The sequence below is a fragment of the Equus przewalskii genome, chromosome 27 (genome assembly GCF_037783145.1).
Source record: "Equus przewalskii isolate Varuska chromosome 27, EquPr2, whole genome shotgun sequence".
Taxonomy (NCBI): Eukaryota; Metazoa; Chordata; class Mammalia; order Perissodactyla; family Equidae; genus Equus; species Equus przewalskii.
This window is the reverse complement of record NC_091857.1, coordinates 30,198,562-30,216,531: the sequence shown is the minus strand read 5'-3', so window position 1 is coordinate 30,216,531 and position 17,970 is coordinate 30,198,562. Positions and strand designations below refer to the sequence as shown.

Here is a 17,970-nt window from a genome sequence, read left to right as displayed (position 1 = left end):
CAAATAATTAAATGTTAAGAAAATGTAAGTCACATTTGCTCACATTAGAATAAATTTATTTGCTTGTACCAAAATAAATTACAGATGGTTTAAAGATTCTATTGAAAAAACTGAAACCATGAAAGTATGCTAGAAGAAAATATGGGTTAATAGTTATAAAATCCTAGAGTGAGAGAGGACCGTCATTTGACAGCATGGGAAGAAATCTTTAAAAATGGAAAATAATGGTGGATGGGGGGGGGGGTGTAGACCTTCAGTACCTCTGACAAATAAAAATGGCAAGCAATAGGATATATTGGAGAATATGAGGAAGCCATTTGGTATAAACCTAATTCGGCCTGACCTTGTCTTTCCAAAAGGGCCTGAGGCGGCTGTTGAGCATGCATTGTATATCTGCTTTAGATATTCCCTATGGCAAGAACAAAGGCCCTTGAGATAAAGGTGCAACTTCCCGCCCTCTCCCAATGTTGGCATCTCCTGAAGGATTAAGCATCTTTCCTTAGGCTAGAAACTGATTGCTGTGCTCACCTGTGACCGCCCAGCTCGAGACAATAGACTTGCCTCCTGCTAGCCCTCCAAGAGAGCAGACCCACTACCCGCTGTGTCCATCAAGCGCTGTGCCGACAGGGCAATCTTGTGACTATTGTGGGAGGGACATTTCAATCATATGTGAAACGTCCTGTTTGGGGGTATATAACCACTCTGTATACCTCACTTCTTTGGTGCCCTTTCTTCCTTTGGGAAGAAAGGCCCCGGGCCATGGTCCTCAGATTTCAGCTCAGAATAAACTCACCCAAATTTTCATTTATAGATTGGTTATGGATTATTTTCGTCGACAGTTCTATAAAAGAAAAAATCACAATTAAGTTTTAAAAGCAAATGAAAAATTGAGAATAAATATCTGAAGCAAACGACATAAGGAATTAATATCCCTAAATACAAGGAGCTCACATAAATTAAGAAAGAAGTTAACTTCAAAAGAAAATGTGGCAAGGATAAGAGCTAAAATTCAAAAGAGAAGAAATATAAATGAGCAATTAAATACATGAAAAAAAGTGCTAGACTTCTTATCAGCAAAAGAACTGAATTAAAACAAGGAGATACTATTTTTCACCTATCAAGCTGGCAAATATTAAAATGGCAATGAGTGTAGACTTGGTGTCTGGGCAGTAATTCCTAAGCCCTTTCTAGAGACAATTTGGTAAAATATATCAAGAGCCTTAGATTTTACATTCTATTGGACCTACCACGTCCACTTCAGGGAATTCATCAAGGGGTCCGGGGGAACTAAGGGTTGTTTGAAAAGATTTAGATAGAAAGTATGTTGATCAGATTAGGATACTCTGTACCTGAAAAAGACACTTCCGAATTACATCTAATGACATGAAAAGATAATGCGTAAAAAAATTAAATTATAAAACCACATGGCCAGGAAAATACACATCAGTAAGTATATTCATATAAAGAGATCTCTAATAATAAATTGCAGGAAGTTAACAGCAGTTGTGCCTGGAGAGACTTGAGTGTTCTTTATGATCTTTTTCTTCCATTATAATATGCATATATTGTTGGATAATAAAAACTGCATTTTGGGGAAAAACAAAAACAGAAGTCCTAAGCATAAAAGAGATACTGAATGGAAATTACCAAAAAATTAACAGAAGTTATCTTCAAGTGTTAAAATATAATTTGGGCAAATTTCTTCTCTCTTCTAGAAGAGAAATTTTTGTATTTATGACACTTTCATTATGAATATGCATCACTCTTATTTTCAAAAAGGTAAAATAAACTTTTTAAAATTAATTATTTCCAATTCTCTTTTGTTATCTTAATTTTAAGAACCATTACAACTATCATAAAGTATTTTTTAAATTTATTTTATTTTTTATTTTTATGCTTTTTTAATTTTATTGCAGTAACATTGGATTATAACATCGCTTTCAGACGTACATCGTAATATATTTCGAGTTCTGTGTAGATCATATAGTATTTTAAGGGTTTACGCCTATGTTTTCCTTCTCTTCATGTACCAAAACCAGTTTTTCTTTATTATTCTAATATCTTTGGGGAGCACAACAGGATTCTCCCGAAACAAGCTGGGCCCATCTCTCCCTCCATATCATCACCTTTAACTGACTTCAATACTTCAACCCAGTGGTTCTCAAAGTCTGGTCCCCAGACGAGCAGCACCAGCATAAAGAGGGAGCTGGGTAGAAATGCAAATGCTCAGGCCTCACCCAGGCAGAGTGAATAGGAAACCAGGGTGGGACCCAACCATCTGTTTCATCACAGTCCTCTGGGTGATCCTGACGCCTGCTAAAGTTGGAGAACCACTGTTTCAGCCTATATGCTTTTGACCTTCAGGATCCAGAAACTCTCCTAAAAACAGACAAATCATTTTTCCAATTATATTTTTCAGAATTCCAATAGTAACACATTAAATCGATCAAGCAGACTGAGCTGCTAAATCTCTAATCTTAACAGCTGAAAACAAAACTTTGAAAGAAAAAGAAATCCACACTGAAAGAAAACCATACCTGTAGAGATGTCCTAAAGGCACCAATGAGTCCTAGAGACATCCCTTCAAGCCTTTGACAGCCTCTGAGGTAAACACATCTGGCTTCCTCAAGGAACGCACTAGATGCAAACTCATCTAATTACACACGTCAAAGGCGGGGCTGCACAATCAACCAACCACCCAGACTCCTGAGTAATAACAAGAGTCAAGCCATATCTAGATATAAGGACAACAACTGGCTGTGCTGAAAACTTCAGAAACAACTTTATCCTGAGTGGTCCCACTTGGGGCAAGACCTACTGAGGTTTGAAGGGGTACTTAATCTAGCTGTTTACCTGTGATGGAAGGAGAATCATGATAGAAATGAAACAAAGTTTACTCACAGTCTGACAAAATAACCAATTTTTGCCATATTCATTTGTTCAATGGATTACTGAGCTAGATGCCGAGCCAGCGTGAGACACAAACAGATGTCTGAGATGCCCTTCCTGCCCTGCAGGGGCCTGCAGTCCACTTGGAGATTAGCAGAGGCCGGACAGGGATCGCCCACCACCGAAGGGCAGGAATTTTCCATACATTATCTCTAATACTTGTTAGGGACAAGAAAACTGGAGTTTGAGGTTAAATCACTTGGTTAAGGCCATACAAGTCTAGGCTCTGTTCTTACCCCTCCACCTTATGTCAGACCCACGTCCTAATGACAGCACCAATTTTAATGTTAATGCACTGCTTGCATATTACATGATTGTGCGAATTTTATGATCAAATCAAGAATAAAAATGATTTTGCTATGACAGAAAAAGAGACACATGAATTAGGTAAAATCAAGTAGCATCAAACCCAGTAAAAAGAAGAGGTTTATAAATGATCCCATTTTTGAATGGAAAAATTTATAGAAGAACAACCAAAAAAAGGTAAGACAAATATAGAACGAAATATTAGTACTGACTATACTGGGTGAAGAGATTACAGAAAGTTATTCTTCTGTTTTGAAATTCTTTTATAATGTAAGTTATTTTAATGGTTACTTTTTTTTTTTTTTTTGAGGAAGATTAGCCCTGAGCTAACATCTGCTGCCAATCCTCCTCTTTTTGCTGAGGAAGACTGGCCACGAGCTAACATCCGCGTCCATCTTCCTCTACTTTATATACGGGATGCCAGCCACAGCATGGTGTGACAAGCAGTGCGTAGGTCCACACCCGGGATCCAAACTGGTGGACCCCGGGCTGCCAAAGCAAATGTGTGAACCTAACAGCCGCACCACTGGGCCAGCCCCTGTAAGTTATTTTAAAAATGATCATCCCACATCAAAAAAAAATTCCTTTTAACCCAGCCAAGATTCCATCAATCAGTGCTTCTCAATGGGTATGTACAATTCCCCAGTGGATGTTTGGAAACATTTAGGGGTATTTTTGATTGTCACATTCACTGGGAGGCACCACTGGTATTTAACAGGCTACTCAGAACAGTCCCATACAAGGAGTTGTCCCTTGTGACTTTCAAATGTTTCAACAGATATTCATATAGGAGAGAAATCCATTTATAATTATCTAAGCCTAGAGCCAAATTCCATTTTACCAACATAAACACAAAGGACTTTTTGCAAGTTTTTACCATACACTCAATTTGCTAGAAGTATAATTCAAGAGAACATTGTTCTGAGTTTCTGCAAAAGTTGTTCACAGCAAGTGTCATGAGCTATAATGCCGGTCTCGATATCTGAATCCCCTCCATCAGCATGCATTTGCAGCCACTGCATTTGCAATGAGCATCTCATTCCCATGTCTTCTGGTGTAGTCAAGACCAAGCACTGACATACTCTAATTGTGTAAATTACTTTGATTTCTTCACTATAAAAAAATTAGGGCATTACACTATTTTTGAAATTATGTGTATATTATTGATGAATTTAATTTCATGAGAATAAATGAGACAGTACAAAAAGGGAGTGATGGGTCTGACAAGGTGGAGAGCTGGCTGTGATGACAGAAAGAATGTCATCACACTGGATGCACACGGATAAGAATCCAGTTGATTCCTATCAGGCCAAACATTAAAGACATCTGCAAAAATGTAAAACAATGCCACTTTTCTCACTACAAGTCTTTGTCTTCAAAAACAGTTATTCCCATCAAAATGTTATTTACGCAGGGGCCGGCCCGCTGGCATAGTGGTTAGGTTCATGGGCTCCGCTTTGATGGCCTCGGGTTCACGGGTTCAGATCCCAGGCATGGACCTACACACCACTCATCAAGCCATGCTGTGGCAGCGTCCCACATACAAAATAGAGGAAGACCAGCACAGATGTTAGCTCAAGGACAATCTTCCTCAAGCAAAAAGAGGAAGATTGGGAACAGATGTTAGCTCAGGGCCAACGTTCTTCACCAAAAAAACAGTTATTTATGCTAACTTGTAATGACTTTATTATTCATTTTTAGATGAATTAATAAATAAAAAGTTTAAAAATAAGCAATTTCTCAGTTTTAATTTTAATATGGTAAATATCAATAAAGAACCCACATAAACAAAACCTCTTCAGGGCTCCTCAATAAATTTTGTGTATGAAGGGGTCCTGAGATGAAAAAATTTGAAAACTGCTGCTCTAGTGGAAAAAGATATGGAAGGAGGGCAAAACTGGCTGAAGAGGGACCAGGCCTGAGGTTGGTCAGTAGCTGAGCAGAGAGAGGAAACTGCGAGAACTCAGCCAGATCAATGGTGCTGGATTAGAAGCGGGCGTACAGCGGAGGAAGGAATCCAGGATAAGGCATAAGCTTCCAACTTGGGCAGCTGAGTAAATAGGAAGCCACTCAGAGAGATTTTAGTACCATAAACATGTTATTTTGTGTAGTAAAAAAATCTTTTAAGTAGAAAATAAGCCCACAAACATATAAAAGCTTAAATGAAAATACTGGCACAAATAGCCCTCGTTCATGCAGATAGAATGATAGTTAAAAATGTCTTCTCGTTCTGCTTCTGATATGTAAACAAACCAGAATGTCTGGACAAGAGTCATGAACACGACTGGATTCCACTGCGTGGCCACCAAGGGTGGAAAATGAGCCTCGAGGGGAATGTTCCTCTCCCCGCCAGGCCCCCTTCAGCCAGCATCTTTAGGACTCCAGACTATTTATTTTTTAAGGATTCAGCTTCAGAAACCTTTTAAATCAGAGATGTTCAAAGAAGCAGGGAGGAAGGACCACCTCCAGCCCTGTCACTCACTTCTCCTGGAACTCCTGTGCAGGCTCTGTGCTCCCAGTGCTCCACTGGGAGGGTCTGGGGCTGCCACCTGCAGTTCAGGACACAGTAATGGATATGGTCACACAGCAAAGAAAATCCCTTGAGGTAAAAGCTTTTACTGAAAGAACAACTGGAAAGGAAAAGTACTCTAATGCCCAGTTTTTAACACTAACGGAGCCTTCCCTTCACACAAACCGCCTGCAACACCCCAGGCCCCAGCCCTGCTGTCCACTTCAGCCCAGCGTGGCTCCTGGGAATCTGTGGTGGTAAGACTGACAGCAGGGAGAGGAAAAGAGGAGGCGGTGGCAGGGCACATCCTTCAGCCCCAGCACAGATCTCCTGGCAACATTCCCCCTTCCAGCGCGTGGCTGGAGGTCTGGCTCATTCCTCCTGGCAAAGCACCCACCCTGGCCTCAGCGATGACAAGTCTGGAGGAGCCCACATCAAGGTGAAGGGACCTTCTCAGAGAGGTTGATGACTTTTACTTCAATTATTTGAATCTCAAAGACCCCTTTCTCCACTAATATCTGTATCTATTAGTGCTGTTCCTTTTTTTAAAGGGTATCTTTTAATATCACATCACCCCCCCCAACTTTTTTCTCATTTCTAGTTGGTAGTAAAAACCCTCAGAAAAGCTCAAATGGAATAAACGTTTGACTCAAAGACAGAGGTTAGGGGAAAATGGTGAAAATCTATCTTGTTCCAAAGGGCCACAGAAAAGGGGAGAGATCCTCTTATAAACCATAAGCTGAGCCAATCTCTAGGAAGAAGACATCCAACTAGAAAACTGGACCAGAAGCTTCCCGGGAATGAGGTTTGGCCCCAAGAGCTCCCCAGCCCTCTCCCAAGCACCTCTTTCCTGGAGCCCAGGCCTTAGGCACGAGACCCAGGCCCCCTCCCAACCCAGCCACCACTGGATTACAAAGACGCAGAAGTGTGGGCCTTCCAAATGGGAACTTTCTATACACATTCCCAGAGAGCTCTCACTACACAGCACGCATACGCAGAGGTAGCATACAGCATAGAGGGAACACTGCAGACTCTGGAGCCAGACTACATGGGTCCTAATATCAGATCTGCCACTTACTAGTTGTGAGATCATAGGTAAATTACTCGACCATTGTAGCAGTACCTATTCTGCTCTGTTTTAGGGAGGATTAAATGAGTCATTACATGAGAAAACACCTAGAACATTGTCTGCACCACAGTAAGCACTCAGTAAATCTTACCTGTCATGACACTTCAAATACATTATGGATCACGAATATGGCAGTGTTAATCAACATATGTAGTATTATTATTATTATAAAATGTGTTCAAATTCAAAACTACAGACTTAACCAATAACTGAGATCCTTTTCCTAAACTGAAGGCCTAGAGTGTTCTGAAAAGACCACTGTGGTTCCAAATCTAATAACGTCTGAGCAATGAAGATGTAAAATGACCAAAAACAAAATAATTTGGCTTATAATTTATTTTCCCTCCCTTTTCAAAAATGCATAATACAAGCACTTCATACATATTTTTTTATCATTAGCACCTAACATTTTTCACAAAGACACTGGTTTTCTAACTTTCTGGCCTCAGGACTCTTTAAACTCTTAAAAATTATTGATGATCCCAAAGAGCTTACCTTAGAAAATTCTAAAACACAGACACAAGCACATAAACCATAAGTCATCAAAAGGATGATGTCATCAAACATCATATAGCCACTGGAAAACTACACTGTACACTTACAGAGAATGAGTAAAACAAGGGAAGTAACGTCTTAACTATCATCATGAAAATAACCTGAACTTGCAGACACTTCGAAAGGGTCTCAATGACCCCCAGGGACTCCACGCTGCACTTTGAGAACTTCAGCACCAAGGAAAGAACAGGAATCAAAATTCTCATGGCTTTCATTTTCCACCTTTTCTAGATCTACAAGAGAACAATTATGATACATTTCATTGAACTATATATGAACTGAAAATGGTCCTATCCTAAAATTACATAAAACTAGTTTAAGAAAATACTTTGACAAAACTGCCACTAAAGTAAGCTAAATAAATGCCATGTCTAATTTTCCTTTTTAAAAATTATGGAACACTACATATAACATAAAATTTACCATTTTAACCATTTTAAAGTGTACAATTCAATAACATGTAATAGTTCCAGAACATTTTCATCATCCCAAAAAGAAAACCCATACCCTGCCAGCAACTACTAATCTGCTTTCTGTCTCTATCGATTTTGCTATTCTGAGCATTTCATATAAACGGAATCATCATAGTACATGGCCTTTTGTGTCTACCTTCTTCGACTTACCATAATGTTTTCAAGGTTCATCCATGTTGTAGTATGTATCATTCATTCCTTTTTATGGCTGAATAGTATTCTATTCTTATGGAATGGACCCCATTTTACAGATGAGGAAACAGAGGTACAGTAAAGTTAAATAGCTGGCTTATGATCATGCATTCAGCAGCTGAGCAGTTTGGCTCCAGAGTTTGTGGGGTTTTGTTTGTTTGTTTGTTTGTTTTGGTGAGGAAGATTGGCCCTGAGCTAACATCTGTTGCCAATCTTCCTTCCTCTTTTTGCTTGAGGAAGATTATGGCTAAGCTAATATCTGTGTCAATCTTCCTCTATTTGTACGTGGAATGCCGATACAGCCTGGCTTGATGAGTGGTGTATAGGTCCACGCCCAGGACCCGAACCTGCGAACCCCAGGCTATAGAAGTGGAGCCTGCAAACTTAACCACTATGCCGCCAGGCTGGCCCCAGAATTTTCGCTCTTAATTTCCTTGCTATACTGCCTCTCGACCATGAAATAATAATGAACCTGGCCTGACTGCCTGAGGACTTTTTTAGAAAATGCTAGTAGCTACATTTTGATATGTCACTTTCATGTTCTAATCCCCACTGTCTACACAAATCTTTTAAGTAACTCTTGGTTCTAGAACTTGCTTCTTTAATCAGGTTTAGGAAAGTCACAAAGAAGTAAGCCCAAAACTAGATGGGTGAATGCCATTTTACCATTTTGATTTAGATCTTTTCTAACATTTTTTTTTTTTCAAAGATTGGCACCTGGGCTAACAACTGTTGCCAATCTTTTTTTTTTTTTCTGCTTTTTATCTCCCCAAACCCCCTCTGTACATAGTTGTATATCTCAGTTGCAGGTCCTTCTAGTTGTGGGATGTGGGACACCGCCTCAACGTGGCCTGACAAGCAGTGCCATGTCTGTGCCCAGGATCCAAACCCCGGGCCGCCGCAGCACAGCGCGCAAACTTAACCACTCGGCCACAGAGCTGGCCCTTTTCTAACATTTTTGAATCTGACAAGACTATTCAGGATATTCTGACTCAACAGTCTATTTCCAGGAGTATCTGGATTGCATCTTGACTGTAATTATAAGAGGTTACATTTACCAGCAAAGTCAGGGCCTAAAGGCCCATCTAACTCAAACACATAATTTACAGTATAATTACATATCAGTTAATAGCTTTGTAAGCTGAATCTCAAACTTGAGAAGAAATCTAAAAGGTAATGTATTTCATAATAAAACCAATATGAACACAATGCTAGAGTTTATAGATTTCATTTTCTGAGCAATAATTACAGCCATAACTGCCTGATATATTTAGCATTGCTACAACTGTCTAGAGTTACAGGACCTCAGAATTTGAAGGAACTTTTAGGCCATATCTAGAACAATCCTTTACAAACAATTCTTGCTCCTTCTAGAATTAAAAGATAGACTAGAGCCCTGAAATGTGCCTACCTGATAATGCTCATTTATACCAAGTGTCATTTCACCATGTTATAAGACTCCTATTTACTTCTGTGGTTAACTCGAGAATTTTTTATTGAAGTTCAGTTACCTAATATGCCACTTGTAACATTTTCATTATTACAAATGGCAGTAAACGTGAGGTCTGTTTTCTCATCTGCAACATAAGGGTATTTGCCATCTAGCTCACAGAATTGTGGAAAATAAATTTTAGACGGAATATGTGAAAGTCTCTTGCAAAATACCTGAGACATGACAGGTACTCAGCAAAACACTCCTGAGTATGTGTGGGGTGATGGATGTGAGCCAAATAACACCAGAAGTCACTCTAAAGCATACTTTACATAAGCTGAGCACAACCCTAATTACTTTTCCAAAGGTCACTTATCAGATGAACTCAGCTGCATATAACCCAGAATCCAGAGGACACCAGAAGAGCTTCCTAATGGGCATCATTCATATAGTTATTAAAGGAAACCAAGTTTATTCTTCAGGCTAGACCTAACTATAATACCATTTCTGATAGAGCAGAAGCCTCCAAAAAAATATCCCACCACCTATTTGTTCAATGTTTCATTCAATTAGGGGTAAGAAGGTTCAAATGCAAAATATTAGCATGAATAAGTTTAGGTCACAAACAGGATGTAAAAAGCTTTCCTGTTATAACGAGGATTATGAAGTTAGGAACTATGAATCAGAGGGACCTAGAAAATAGATGGAAAGAGGTACAGTCAAAAGTTTGGGAGCCGGGTGGGAATCAAAGGGAAAATGACTAATAGCTGGCGCAGGAGCTTTCACCCCAGGGACACCCAGTTTGGCCTATAAGGATAGGCTGGAGACACATCGGGGGAGGCAGAAGAAGAGAGCAAAGGAACACGCTAGGTTGAGGGAAATGAAATGGAAAGGTAAGTGCACGTGACAAAAGGACCACACTTTAAGGTGCAGGCGGCAAGTTAGGAAAGGTGGTATAGATGGAAAAGAAGAGGAAGAACCTAGAAAGGTCAACAGGCATGGATCATAAAGCACCCTTTAGGCTGTGCATAAAGGTTTAGATTTTATCCTATAAGGCAGCAGTTCTCAGTGTGGTCCTTGGATCCCTGGAGTTCAGGGGTCCAGAAGGTCAAAATTATTATCATAATAGTACTCAGAGATTATTTTCCCTTTTCACTGTGTTTATGTTTCACTGATACAAAAACAAGGCTGGGTAAAACCGCTGCCACCTTAGCAGTGGCACCAAACCGTCCTAGCAGCCGTTGTATTCTCACTGCCACACACACATTTAAAAAGAAAAAAAAAGGTTTTGCTTCAGAATATCCTTGATGAGTCATTAAAAATTATTACTTTATAAATCTTAGCCCTTGAGGATACATGTTAATATCTGTGTGACTAAAAGGGAAGCAATCATAAAGCACTTCGACGGCACACCCACTAAGACCAAGGTCTGGAGGAAACACATTTGTGTAAGTGAGTTGCCAGCTCAACTAGCCATTTTTTCTTGGAACACAATTTTTTTTTGGCAGAATGACAAGAGAAAAACTATGGTTATTCAGACTTGAATATTTGGCAGATGGTTTCTCAAAAATGAAGTGAGCGTGTTACTTCAAGAAAAACAACTGACAGTACTTGTTGCTAATGATAAAAGTTGAGCTTTTGGGTAAAAATTAAAAATTTGGAAAATTAGTATCTGCCATTGTGAGCAAGACTGCTTCCCAACATTCAGAGAATTTTCTATTAAGATGGGTAGTGATATTAACAAATAGAATTTTGTGATATTGTTTAATGAAATAAATCAACATTTGGAAGATCTATGTAATTCAGTGAACCACTACTTCCCAATTGACCAATTTGCACATGATGTTACAAAATCACACGGGAGTAAAATATTCATTCAAACTGCAAGGTGGATCAACAGATTTTATTGTAACAGAGTATGAAAAGTTCACTGATAAGATTCCAGATTCCACACTGCAACTAACCCTGAAGAAACTACCAGTGTCAAGTTTTAGTGTAATATCAAAAAAATAACCACAATTTTCTGAAAACGCCATAAAAGACTCCTGCTTTTTCTAACTACATATCCGTGTAAGGCCAGATTTTCTTCCACCACTTCAACCAAAACAACATTTCGCAACAGACTGACTGCAGGAGCCAGATATGAGAATCCAGCTGTCTTCCATTACGCCAGACATTAAAGAGATTTTGCAAAAATGTAAAACAATGCCACTCTTACCACTAAATTTTTTTTCGTTTGGTAAAACAGTTCGTTTTCATAAAAATCTGTCATTTATGTAAGCATGTAATGGATTTATTACAGATATTTTCAATAAATTAATAAATATTTTGTAAACGTCACTTTTAAATTTCTAATCCAGCAAATAGTGAGACAGATAAAAAATCCATATAAAGAAAAGCTCCTGGGGTCCTCAGTAACTTTTATACAAGGGTCCTGATACCACCGTTTGAAACCCATCCCCATAGGAGATGAAACCACAGGGAAAGATTTTACTGTGAGGCAGCACGTGAACAAACGGACCCCTCTGGCAACAAGAAGTGGGTAAAACCAAGTGGATTAGGGAAGCCAGGCCAGTCAGGAAGCAGCAGCCAGTAAGAGCAAAGCAGTAAAGTGAAAAATGATAAAGGCCTGGACTAAGACAATACCAGTGGGGACAGAAAAGGATGAATTTAAAAGATATTTCAGGGGCAGAACTGACAGAATTTGGCAACCAACCACAGAATCAGAGAGAAAGAGTCGAGGCTTGACAGTTTGCATGGCTAAATTCTAACTGCCTGCCCACCTATTAGACTCACGGACAGGTACTGAGTCCACACTGTAGAGAGATAGGTAGACTCTGTAGTCAGAGTATGAGTTCTAACAACAGTTCTCTGACACCAACTGGGTGCCCTGCCATTCAGCTCAATTCTGACACTAACTACCTGGAGTTAATGCAGACCCACAGGTTAAAGGCTCGGTCCCACCTCAGAGGCCAGCCACAAGTCTCGAGTGTCCCCAGGCTACCAGCACTTCTGCGAGGCAGACTAGAAATTCAAGGGGCCCCACAACCTGGCCCCTACACGTGCAATAATTCATCAGAACGACTCACAGAACTCAGGAAAGCACTGTACTTGTGATCACAGTTTTATTCTAAAGGATACAACTCAGGAACAAGCAACTGGAAGATGCTCACAGGGCAAAGTACGGGGGAGGGGAAGTGCAGAGAGTCCCTGCCCTCTGGTCCCGGGGAAAATGGGCGCCCACCTTCCCGCACATCACAGTGTTCACCAAACCAGAAGCCCTCTGAACCTCACCATTCTAGGATTTTCATATGGGGTTTCATCATATGCATAATTGATTAAATCGTTGGCTTTGTGACAGAATTCAATCTCCAGCCCCTCTCCCTTCCCTGGAGGCCTGGTAGTTGGGGGCTGAAAGTCACTTCATTAGTACCAACTCAGCTAAGGTTCAAAGGGGCTCATTTTGAATGACAAAAGACACTCCTGCCACTGAGGAAATTCCAAAGGTTTTAGGAGCTCTGTCAAGGGACAAAGATCAACTATATTTTTTTGTTATACCACAGAGTATCTAACACAGTTATTGATATATATTAGATACTCAATAAACAATTGCTGAAAGAACAAACAAAAGGGTAGATAATAGCATCGTTCACCAAAATGGGAAATACAGGCAGAGAACAACGTTGGTCAGAAGAAAGGTGGCGGGCAGGCTGTTTTAGACATATGAATCCGCAGTACCCAAGGAATACAGCAGGTAGTTAGATATGGGTTAGAACTCAGAAGAAAGGACAGAACTCCAGGTACGCACAGATAATAGGATTCAGTCAGGTAGCTAAAATCCTAAGACTGGAGATGACAATCCTGGAAGATAGTGTAGGGTCAAAAAAGGGTAGAAAAAAACAGGTCTAGGGACAGCAACATTTAAGGATAGAAGCCCTCAAAGGAGACTGAGAAGTCCTAGACCTAATTGAGGGGAGAAAACACAGCATCAGGCAGAGCAAGCCAAAGTAGAAGAGTGTTTCTAAAGAAGGATGTGTCAAATGTTGCGGAAAGGTCAAGAAACAAATGGATGGAAGACCGTGCACAGGAACCAACAATGGAGGGGCAGAGCAGAACCAGGAGGCAACGGGGAACAGGAATGAAAACACCCAACACAAACCGCTCTTCCAAGAAACGCGGCTATTAGAGGAAGAAGTGAGATGCCAACAGTCAGAGGGCGCACAGTGTCAAGCGAGACAAACCTGAGCAGATGTGAAGGAAGGAGCAGAGGACAGGAGGACACGGAAAACAAAGGAGACAGAACAAGCATAATTTGGATGGGCACCAATCCCTTTTTTACATGCCTACAAGGCCCTGCACAGTCTGGCCTTACCTCCCTCTCCTATTTCCTGGTGACAGCCACAGTGGCTTTCTTCTCAAATATACTGTGCTCCTCTGTGGCCTAAGTCCTGTGTGCATGCTGGTCCCTCAGCCTGGAAAACAACTTTGCCTTCCCTGATCAACTCCTATGCATGCTTTCGATCCCAAGTAAATGTCACATCTTCCCTGGCCTCTAGAACTAGATTAGGTCCTCTCAAATGCCTTCTTCATAGCACTTACAACAGCTGGGAATCACTTATTTACGTGATTGGGGGTGGGTGGGGGGGTACGTAGGGATGTCCTAGTAAAATATAAATAGAGTGAGGACAGGAGCTTGTCGCTGCTGTCCTCCTTGCTCCTACCACAGCACCGGGCACACAGCAGTCAAGCAAGATACAGTGGTGGCACTGTTCGAAGGGCATGAGCACAAGAGAACAGCACGAAGTCTCAGAGGAAACAGAAAAGGACAGCATCTAGAATCCGGGAAGGGAAGAGACACCTACCTTTTCCTTCTCTCGCATCTCAAGAAGCAAAGAGTAAAGTGTGAATAAGACAGATTGACAAGAGCTACTTGGGAAGAAGGCAGGAGGCCCAAACAGGAGGCAGAACCACTCCTGAGGGTGAAGGCTTGGATGCCTCTGGGCAGGAGCAGAGGAATGGAGAGAAAGTTGAGGGAGTATACTTAGAAGAATGCAGCTAAGTGGGTCAGGACAAAAGTCCACAAGTTTATATGGTTTTCTTCAGCTGCCTTTTAGCAGCACAAATACAGGAAACAGAACATAGACAGCTGGGTTGGTCCAGCGATGAAAGTCTGCAGGGTAGCAATGACAGAAGGACAACAGGGCAAGGAAATAGCAGAAATGACCCACTCTGAGGTCCCAGCTGCGCATGGAAGGAAATGAAACTAGGAGGAAATTGACAATGTCAGATAAAGTGAAGAAGGACCAGGATCTAGAGCTTCTGGATAGAACTGCTGTAATCAGAACGTGTGAACTAAATTACAGTGCAGATAATATCATTTAAAAAGCAAGTGCAACCTATTTTTCAAGATACCGCAAGCTCTCACCACCTACTGTTATCAGTCTCTGAGAACAACAAAAAAAGTTCTCAAAAATAGGCCAATCCCTTCTGAAAAGGTCAAGTTGCTATCTTTCCTGGAATCTAACAAAAAAAAGCCAATGGCCGAAGAAAGGATATCCCCTTCCAGCTCCAACTTTTCCATGGCATACACATGCTTTTCCAGTAGTTCCAGATGAAACATAAGTTAAAAAGCCTCCAAGTATGAGCCACGAGAGAATGCTAACACACCTTTAGGCACCAAAAAAATCTGAGAAACCCTACAATTATAGAAGTGGTCGAACTGGTGAAAAGAACGTCCTCAGTTCTAAACTAAAGGTGATCTAACCAGATTACAGATCAGTCTCCCAAACTTCATTCCATCTAGAGCAATCACAGAATAGTAAAATATATTTTGTTTTAAAATGAACGAGAAACAACATAAATTCTATGGGCAGCATGTTGAGCATTTAAATTTAAAAAGCGAACTTTATTGAGAAGAAAGTTCATATATTCTTTTGATTGCATTGACATCTTTGTATTGTTTTATTAAAGACTATCATTTAGGGGCCAAGTGGTTGGGTTGGTACGCTCCACTTCAGCGACCCGGGGTTTCGCAGGTTCGGATCCCGGGCACAGACCTGGCACCACTCGTTGGGCCATCCTGGGGCGGGCATCCCACATAGCACAGCCAGAGGCACTCACAACTAGAATATACAACTATATACTGGGGGGCTTTGAGGAAAAGAAAAAAAAAAAGATTGGCAACAGTTTTTAGCTCAGGTGCCAATCTTAAAAAAAAAAAAAACTATGATTTAAAAGAAAAAAAGAGGTCACCACTGGCCCCTTTCCAAATGATCACTGTATACGATGAACGTGTTGGACACGTGTTTTGCCTGCACAGCATTCCTTCTTCTTGTAATTGGTCCCATTTTCCCTTCGTCTGTTAATGCCAGGAGTTTAGGTACTGACCCCACCCCTGGTACAAAAGGTAGACCCAAAGGCCCAGGACGACCAATAAGAGTACGCATTCCCCTGGCCATGGTGACTGGTTCAGGCAGATGATCAAGCCAGCCAATGAGAACCCTTGGATTTGACAGATAATGTGAGTCAATACATATTCCTTTTTCCCTTAAGCCAGTTTGTGCTTCTTCCACTTGCAAATGAAAAAGTTCAGACGGATATAATTATGAATAAGGAAAACTGGGGCACTGAACTTTGTCAGCTTTCTATTACAATCCTTTCCTCCTTTTCCTATCACTTTTCTTTTTTTTCCCTCCCCACCCAACTCCTTTAGGATAGTGGACTACTTGAACTTAGCACTGAGTTTTTTAAAAAGTTAAGGACTCCTGACATATGACATCACCATGAGACAGAAAGCTAATCTAAGAATAAGCCTAGCCCCAGGTCAACTATTCTGTGATTCAATTTCTTGATATTTACACATTAAAGTTAAGAGTCTTGTTTCAGCGGCTACCCACTTGAACAGACCTCAAACTCACCCCCTACGGGGACACACACAATACCGTACACTGTGAATGTCTCTAGTATGGTTTTTTGCATGAGGTCAAAATGTTATAAGAGAACTGTGTTATAAGAGAAATGTGAAAAGAAACAACACTACTGAAATTCTAGGACATTTAGAGGTAAATTCACAATCTCTTCCTTCCTGTTTTCTCTCAGCTAGAGATCTGAACTGGTTTAAGAGAGGTCAGAGGAGCAACCACATTTGTAAAATGGCCTTTCCAGTAAAATCACGATTATCTGAATTGGATTAAATTTGTGTACTTCTGTGTTTCTCGCTATCCTAATTTTTTCATGTTACTTTATTCGGAAAAAATAACAAATTCACAAATTCCTCAGACAATAGTCAAGAAATCTAAGAGACAAGGTAATATTATGAAAAAGAATACTGTGCTGGGAAAGAGGAGGACCCTTGAATCACAGTAAGAGGAACCAATCTCAGCTGGCTTAAACTTAAGAGGAAGGAAGGGGTGATGTTAAGACTACAGGAGCACTTCACAGAACTCAGGAACGGGAAAGCAGCCAGCTCCAGAAAGGACTAGAAGAGAAGGCTTAGAGCCATCAGACATGCAGGCAGCATTCTCTCTTTCTGCTTCTCTCTAGATACTTGCTGTTTTCTCTCCATCCATAAGCCACCTTTCTCTGTTTCCAGACACAACAGCAGAACATAACTGTCTATACAGCCCAAGTTTTATGGCCCATGAGCACATTATGGTCAAATCCCTCTCTTGGGTCCAACTTCAGATTTCCAGGAAAGGGACACTGAGTGGGCCAACTTGGGTCAGGTCTCCAAACCTGGTTCAGCCCTCTGTGTCTTCTGTGGGGAGGAAGAAGTCGGAGGGGACGGGATCTGCAGGTTAAAGGACAGTGAAGGGATTCGTGTCGTCGGGTCAGCCAGATGCTTCAAAAGTTCCCAGTGCACAGTCCCAGCTTTGGCTTTTTCATCATCAAAATATGGAACCGGTGACCAAAGTCCGTTTTAGACTTCTGCGAAGAGTCTAGAGTTTAACAGAACTTAAGAGAATTAAATTGAATTTAAGAGATTACAAGGTAACTAGCATTCACCACTGTTTTTGGGAGCCCACATCAATATAGAAATACAAGCTGAAGAGTAAGTTACTGTATAAATTCTAGAACTAAAAACTGTCTTTTGTAAATAGGATGGTCTACACGAAAAATCCAAGAGAAATGAAAAGCCCACGAGGTCTTAGAGTGCTGAAGTGCTGTCTTGGTTCAAGGCTGGACACTTAGATCAATTCCAGGCCCAGAGCACATGCTCAAACATTCACTGAACCACTGACGAAACTCAGAACTTCCCAACCACAGTACTTTCAATGGGTTAGAGGTGTGCTCAAGCTCCTGATGCCCTCAGCTCTGAGGGACTGATGCCTGCCATGAGGCCTAATGAGGTAGTACTATTCCATGATATTAAAAAGGTTGAGAAGCATTGAATAAATGACCAAAACACCACTGGAACTAAGAGTTC

General features: G+C 40.8%; 1 protein-coding gene across 15 annotated transcripts in view; it reads right to left on the bottom strand.

Annotated features, from left to right (window-relative positions):
* ITSN1 (intersectin 1) overlaps positions 1-17,970 on the bottom strand; it is a 213,911-nt gene that overhangs the window by 186,851 nt on the left and 9,090 nt on the right. For 4 of the 15 annotated variants that reach the window (XM_070597188.1, XM_070597191.1, XM_070597197.1 and 1 more), the window contains exon 2: positions 7,550-7,681. The exons of the other annotated variants lie outside the window; for them this stretch is intronic. The gene's annotated coding sequence lies outside the window, so the exon portion shown is untranslated. The remainder of the gene's footprint in view (positions 1-7,549; positions 7,682-17,970) is intronic. 15 annotated transcript variants of the gene reach the window in all.